Raw genomic sequence first — 8,265 nt, 5'->3', positions numbered from 1 at the left:
TCCCGGCTGTTTTGCTTGCAGATCTGCAAAATGTCTGTGTTGTAACTCCATCAAAAATGGTGTTAAAGAATTCACATCCAATACTACTAATATTAATTACAGAATCAACTACCATGTCAACTGTCAATCCTCATTTGTAGTATATCTAATAGAATGCGGATGTGGGCTCCAATATGTTGGACGGACTATACAGACCATGCACGCAAGACTGAACAAGCATCGCCAAAATATTAGGAATGGTTTTATGTTGCATAGCCTATCAAAGCATTTTTTAACCAAGCACCAAAAAATTTTAGAATCTCTGAAACTGACGATTATAGATTTTATACCAGAAAATGTATCTGATCGGTATGGGAGCTTGATTAATAGGGAAAGTTTCTGGATTTTTAAGTTGGGGACTCTGGCGCCTGAAGGGTTAAATCTTACCATTGAAAGGGTTAACAAGTGATCTCTCTGTTTTTAATCAATTTATAGTTGTTTTATAGTGTAATTTTATTATATGTTGTCTTATTTTTTGCATTTTACCATGTTTTATATTTTAATCAGGTCTAGGGGCTTTATTTAATCTTTTTTTATATATACATAGTTTTGTTCCAATTGTGATTTTATCATGTGACCTTACTATTTTTTCATGTGACTTGTTCTTATCATGTGACCTGCTGACTGCAAATTTTATTGGTTGCTATTTGTTTAAATACCCCTTCCTGTTCTCCTTTAATAAACTTCCACCTGATGAAGACGGTTTAACCGTTGAAACGCGTTGTGGTTCAACACTAAAATCCTTGTTTTGGTCTCATTTCCAGCGCTCCTAGGACCGTTATTACTATTTACTGCATATTGTACTTCATGTTAGTGGTAAAACTTCGATACGACTTGCATTTATTTATCGAAAAAACAGAAATATGGTGAAAATTTTGAAAATTTTGCAATTTTCAAACTTTTAATTTTTAATCTTAATAAATAACATTTCCCACATGTCTACATTACATCAGCATGGAAACTAATTTTTTTGTTAGGAAGTTATAAGGGTTAAAAGTTGACCAGCGATTTCTTATTTTTACAACACCATTTTTTTTAGGGACCACATCACATTTGAAGTCACTTTGAGGTGTGTACATGACAGAAAATTCCCAAAAGTGACACCATTCTAGAAACTGCACACCTGAAGGTGCTAAAAACCACATTCAAGAAGTTAATTAACCCTTTATGTGCTTCACAGGAACTGAAGCAATGTGGAAGGAAAAAAAATGAACATTTAACTTTTTTTTCACAAACATTTTATTTCAGAACCAGTTTTCTTTATTTTAACAAAGGCAAAAATAGAAAATGAACCACAAAGTTTGCTGTGCAATTTCTCCTGCATACACCGATACCCAGGGAAGGACTGGGACTGAAATTCAGCCCTGGCATTTTTAAGAACACAGGCCCACCTCTTGCAACTTCTGTAATCTTGCTCTCTAGATAGTTTAAAGGGAATATTTTGCAGCATTTCAAGGTCTTTTACACCAGAAAACTGGTGAAAACACCTAAATGAATTGGGCCCTACTGTATGTTTTTATTTTGTGAGTCTGCCATCACCCCATGTGTGAATATTGCCACAGCCATGTCAGATCTCCTATAATATTGACTTCTTTCTGGTGATCCTAATGCATTTCAATGGGCCTGTGACAGCACACCATGTACTTATCTGCAGCCTATTACAACTTATTAGTTCCTCTATACCTCTCCATAGTGCACCTGCAAGACCATAAAGACAGAGCAACAAGACTATTGAAGAAATTCACAGTTTCAATGTAAACCAATACTCAATGGCGTAACTAAAGTTGTATGGACTGCGGTGCAAAATTTACATGGGGCCCACATCAATATGTTGGTCAGATGTCCTCTGTTTTGGCTCCTTCCTGTAATAATGTCCACCATTCTGTAATAATGTCCCACGTTCTGGCCCCTTCCTGTATTATTGTCACCCATCTTGGCCCCTTCCAGTAACAATGTCCCCCATCTATATATATAATTGTCTAAGGGTCTGTTTGTCTGTAACCGAAATCCCGCGTCGCTGATTGGTCTCGCCCGGCCGGCCTCGACCAATCAGCATTCATAAATAAACTACATACATATACTAGAACGAGAATAACATGAAGGACAGTCTGTGAGGGAGAGAATAACATGGAGGACAGTGTGTGAGGGAGAGAATAACATGGAGGACAGTGTGTGAGGGAGAGAATAACATGGAGGACAGTCTGTGAGGGAGAGAATAACATGGAGGACAGTCTGTGAGGGAGAGAATAACGTGGAGGACAGTCTGTGAGGGAGAGAAAAACATGGAGGACAGTCTGTGAGGGAGAGAATAACATGGAGGACAGTCTGTGAGGGAGAGAATAACATGGAGAACAGTCTGTGAGGGAGAGAATAACATGGAGGACAGTCTGTGAGGGAGAGAATAACATGGAGGACAGTCTGTGAGGGAGAGAATAACATGGAGGACAGTCTGTGAGGGAGAGAATAACATGGAGGACAGTGTGTGAGGGAGAGAATAATATGGAGGACAGTCTGAGGGAGAAAATAAAATGGAGGACAGTGTGTGTTTGAGAGAATAACATGGAGGACAGTCTGTGAGGGAGAAAATAACATGGAGGACAGTGTGTGAGGGAGAAAATAAAATGGAGGACAGTGTGTGTTTGAGAGAATAACATGGAGGGGACAGTCTGTGAGGGAGAGAATAACATGGAGGACAGTGTGTGAGGGAGAGAATAATATGGAAGACAGTCTGAGGGAGAAAATAAAATGGAGGACAGTGTGTCTTTGAGAGAATAACATGGAGGACAGTGTGTGAGGGAGAGAATAACATGGAGGACAGTGTGTGAGGGAGAGAATAACATGGAGGACAGTGTGTGAGGGAGTGAATAACATGGAGGACAGTCTGTGAGGGAGAGAATAACATGGAGGACAGTCTGTGAGGGAGAGAATAACGTGGAGGACAGTCTGTGAGGGAGAGAATAACATGGAGGACAGTCTGTGAGGGAGAGAATAACATGGAGGACAGTCTGAGGGAGAGAATAACATGGAGAACAGTCTGTGAGGGAGAGAATAACATGGAGGACAGTCTGTGAGGGAGAGAATAACATGGAGGACAGTCTGTGAGGGAGAGAATAACATGGAGGACAGTCTGTGAGGGAGAGAATAACATGGAGGACAGTGTGTGAGGGAGAGAATAATATGGAGGACAGTCTGAGGGAGAAAATAAAATGGAGGACAGTGTGTGTTTGAGAGAATAACATGGAGGACAGTGTGTGAGGGAGAGAATAACATGGAGGACAGTCTGTGAGGGAGAAAATAACATGGAGGACAGTGTGTGAGGGAGAAAATAAAATGGAGGACAGTGTGTGTTTGAGAGAATAACATGGAGGACAGTCTGTGAGGGAGAGAATAACATGGAGGACAGTGTGTGAGGGAGAGAATAATATGGAGGACAGTGTGTGAGGGAGTGAATAACATGGAGGACAGTCTGTGAGGGAGAGAATAACATGGAGGACAGTCTGTGAGGGAGAGAATAACGTGGAGGACAGTCTGTGAGGGAGAGAATAACATGGAGGACAGTCTGTGAGGGAGAGAATAACATGGAGGACAGTCTGAGGGAGAGAATAACATGGAGAACAGTCTGTGAGGGAGAGAATAACATGGAGGACAGTCTGTGAGGGAGAGAATAACATGGAGGACAGTCTGTGAGGGAGAGAATAACATGGAGGACAGTCTGTGAGGGAGAGAATAACATGGAGGACAGTGTGTGAGGGAGAGAATAATATGGAGGACAGTCTGAGGGAGAAAATAAAATGGAGGACAGTGTGTGTTTGAGAGAATAACATGGAGGACAGTGTGTGAGGGAGAGAATAACATGGAGGACAGTCTGTGAGGGAGAAAATAACATGGAGGACAGTGTGTGAGGGAGAAAATAAAATGGAGGACAGTGTGTGTTTGAGAGAATAACATGGAGGACAGTCTGTGAGGGAGAGAATAACATGGAGGACAGTGTGTGAGGGAGAGAATAATATGGAGGACAGTCTGAGGGAGAAAATAAAATGGAGGACAGTGTGTCTTTGAGAGAATAACATGGAGGACAGTGTGTGAGGGAGAGAATAACATGGAGGACAGTGTGTGAGGGAGAGAATAACATGGAGGTCAGTGTGTGAGGGAGAAAATAACATGGAGGACAGTGTGTGAGGGAGAAAATAACATGGAGGACAGTCTGTGAGGGAGAGAATAACATGGAGGACAGTCTGTGAGGGAGAGAATAACATGGAGGACAGTCTGTGAGGGAGAGAACAACATGGAGGACAGTGTGTGAGAGAATAAAAATTTTCCCCGTTTTTAAGTTTATCATATGGTAAAATAAATGGTGTCTTTGAAAACTATAAGTCATCCTGTAGAAAACAAGCTGTCATACAGCGATAGATGACTAATAAAGTTTTGACTCTTAAAATAAAGACAGGAGAAAAACAATGGCAGTGTGTCTAATGGGTAAAACATAAATGTAAGCACCAATGTTTATATGAATACTAGATGGTGGCCCGATCCTAATGCATCGGGTAACTACTATATAATCGTCTAATTCTGTCTGTTTTTCTGTAATGAAAATCCCGCATCGCTGATTGGTCTCGCCAGCTGTCCGCGATTAATCAGCGACATTGGCACGGGATTTAAACCATGCTTTGCTGATTGGTTGCGCCCGGCCGGCTGCGACCAATCAGCGACAGGCGCAGTGCGGCCGCGAATTAGTGTGGCATTTGAACCATGCTTTGCTGATTGGTTGCGCCCGGCCGGCTGCGACCAATCAGCGATGTTGGCGCAGTCCGGCCGCGAATTGGCATGGGATTTGAACCACGCTTCGCTGATTGGTCGTGCCCGGCCGGCCGCAACCAATCAGCAATATTGGCTCGGGATTTAAACCCCACTGCACTGATTGGTCGCGCCCGGCCGGATGTGACCAATCAGCGATATTGGTGTTGGATTTAAACACCGCTTCACTGATTGGTTGCGCCCGGTCGGCCACGACCAATTAGCGAGATTTAAACCCCGCTGCGATGATTGGTCTTGCCCGGCTGTCCACGACCAATCAGTGATCTCGGCGCGGGATTTAAACACCGCTTCACTGATAATGTATATATTTTACTTGGAAATCCTGTGTATTCATTGCATTATTCTTAAATCTTCATAAATAAACTACAGTCATGGCCAGAAGTTTTGAGAATGACACCAAAATTATATTTTCACATGATCTGCTGCCCTCTGGTTTTTATTAGTGTTTGTCTGATGTTTATATCACATACAGAAATATAATTGCAATCATATTATGAGTACCAATAGGTTATATTGACAGTTAGAATGAGTTAATGCAGCAAGTCAATATTTGCAGTGTTGACCCTTCTTCTTCAAGACCTCTGCAATTCTCCCTGGCATGCTCTCAATCAACTTCTGGACCAAATCCTGACTGATAGCAGTCCATTCTTGCATAATCAATGCTTGCATTTTGCCAGAATTTGTTGGTTTTTGTTTGTCCACCCGTCTCTTGATGATTGACCACAAGTTCTCAATGGGATTAAGATCTGGGGAGTTTCCAGGCCATGGACCCAAAATCTCTATGTTTTGTTCCATGAGCCATGTAGTTATCACCTTTGCTTTATGGCAAGGTGCTCCATCATGCTGGAAAAGGCATTGTTGGGCACCAAACTGCTCTTGGACGGTTGGGAGAAGTTGCTCTTGGAGAACATTCTGGTACCATTCTTTATTCATGGCTGTGTTTTTAGGCAAGACTGTGAGTGAGCCAATTCCCTTGGCTGAGAAGCAACCCCACACATGAATGGTTTCAGGATGCTTTACAGTTGGCATGAGACAAGACTGGTGGTAGCGCTCACCTCTTCTTCTCCGAATAAGCTGTTTTCCAGATGTCCCAAACAATCGAAAAGGGGATTCATCAGAGAAAATGACTTTGCCCCAGTCCTCAGCAGTCCACTCCCTGTTCCTTTTGCAGAATATCAGTCGGTCCTTGATGTTTTTTTCTGGAGAGATGTGGCTTCTTTGATGCCCTCCTTGAAACCAGGCCTTGCTCAAAGAGTCTCCGCCTCACAGTGCGTGCAGAAGCACTCACACCAACCTGCTGCCATTCCTGAGCAAGCTCGGCACTGCTGGTAGTCCGATCCCGCAGCTGAAACAGTTTTAAGATACGGTCCTGGCGCTTGCTGGTCTTTCTTGGGCGCCCTGGAGCCTTTTTGACAACAATGGAAGCTCTCTCCTTGAAGTTCTTGATGATGCGATAGATTGTTGACTGAGGTGCAATCTTTGTAGCTGCGATACTCTTCCCTGTTAGGCCATTTTTGTGCAGTGCAATGATGGCTGCACGTGTTTCTTTAGAGATAACCATGGTTAACTGAAGAGAAACAATGATACCAAGCACCAGCCTCCTTTTGAAGTGTCCAGTGATGTCATTCTTACTTATTCATGACTAATTAATCGCCAGCCCTGTCCTCATCAACACCCACACCTGTGTTAATGGATCAATCACTAAAACGATGTTAGATGCTCCTTTTAAGGCAGGACTGCAATGATGTTGAAATGTGTTTTGGGGGTTAAAGTTCATTTTCTGGGCAAATATTGACTTTGTAAGTACAGTAATTGCTGTTAAGCTGATCACTCTGACATTCAGGAGTATATGCAAATTGCCATTAGAAAAAATGAAGCAGTAGACTTTGGAAAAATTAATATTTGTCTCATTCTCAAAACTTTTGGCCATGACTGTACACACATATTCTAGAATACCCGATGCGTTAGAGTCGGGCCACCATCTAGTCTTGTAATAATAATGTCCTCTGTTCTGGGTCCTTTCCTGTAATAATGTCCCCCATCCTGTAATAATGTCCCACATCCTGGCCCCTTCCTGTAATAATGTAATCCATCCTAGCTCCTTCCAGTAACAATGTCCCCCATGTTGTAATAATGTCCCCCATCCTGGGTCCTTTCCTGTAATAATACCCCCCATTCTGTAATAATGTCCCAAGCCCTGGCCCCTTTCCTATAATAATGTCCCCCATCCTGTAATGTCCCAAGTTCTGGCCCCTTTACTGTAATAATGTCACCCATCTTGGCCCCTTCCAGTAAAAATGTCCCCCATCCTGGGTCATTTCCTGTAATAATGTCCCCCATCTTGTAATAACTGTCACGATTCACACCGTTACCATCACCCCTACGTCACGGATCGGGGTGACTTTAGGCCAACAGACGGCTATCACATGTGCAGGGGGGCTTATCTTAGTTATCCCTCCACTCCACAATGTGATGAAAAAACACACACAAGGCTATTGACCTCTTAGTTTACAGCAGGGGCTTATTCTAGGTATCCCACTGCTCTTCAATATACCACGAACTGCAGGGATTTATGTATATCCCGCTTACAGTTCCACTTAACACTTGCAGCTCTCTGGCGCCCCCCTTACTCTCAGGTCAGATTAGGTACTGCACCCTGGGTAATTAGTCGCCAGACAGGCTGCCTGCTATGTACTGACTATTGGGCACGCTGCAGCGACGCGATAATATACTCCCACTCAGGCAGAAACAATAATTATCAACGCCGCAGTCGCTACAACATCACCCAAAAGCCTGCACACGGTATCGCTGCCACCAGCTTCGATTTAACGGGTCCGAAGCTAACCCAAAACAGTAGCGTAATTCCCTTCAGGAGACAGGGTACGTTTAGAACAGGAGAACGAATCTAGTATATTAATTATTGTATCTAGTATATTAATAATTATTATTATTTTGTTTTATCAAAATTATTTTACAAGGATGTTACAAATGAGACAATTGCAAATATGTACAAGGTAATTATAACATAAAGGGATTACAGGAGAAAAGATAACACTCACATGTTTTCAAAGCATTGCAGGCAACCAGGTTAGTAGAGCTTCCATACGTCCCAGCTCATTGGACGTGCTCAGGGCTCTCCAGGAAAAAGACAAGAAGACTCTGCTGGGAGCCTGCCAGGAACTTAAAAACCTGCAGCCTGTGACATCACAGAAAGGCTGGCTTATCCAGACCCTCCTCTCTCTACATTCTGAGTACTTCAACCTTAAATTTATCTACTTTCTATAACTTCACTACAAAACATGTCATAGTCATAACAAACCCAGCATTCATCTCGGATTAACGTGGGCATTCTAATGAGATCAAATATGTCCTATCTGGGATACATATTTACAGAGAAATCCCTACTTCTTT

This window comes from Ranitomeya imitator, chromosome 1 (genome assembly GCF_032444005.1).
Source record: "Ranitomeya imitator isolate aRanImi1 chromosome 1, aRanImi1.pri, whole genome shotgun sequence".
Lineage (NCBI taxonomy): Eukaryota > Metazoa > Chordata > Amphibia > Anura > Dendrobatidae > Ranitomeya > Ranitomeya imitator.
The sequence above is the reverse complement of the archived record's forward strand: the minus strand, read 5'-3'. Positions refer to the sequence as shown.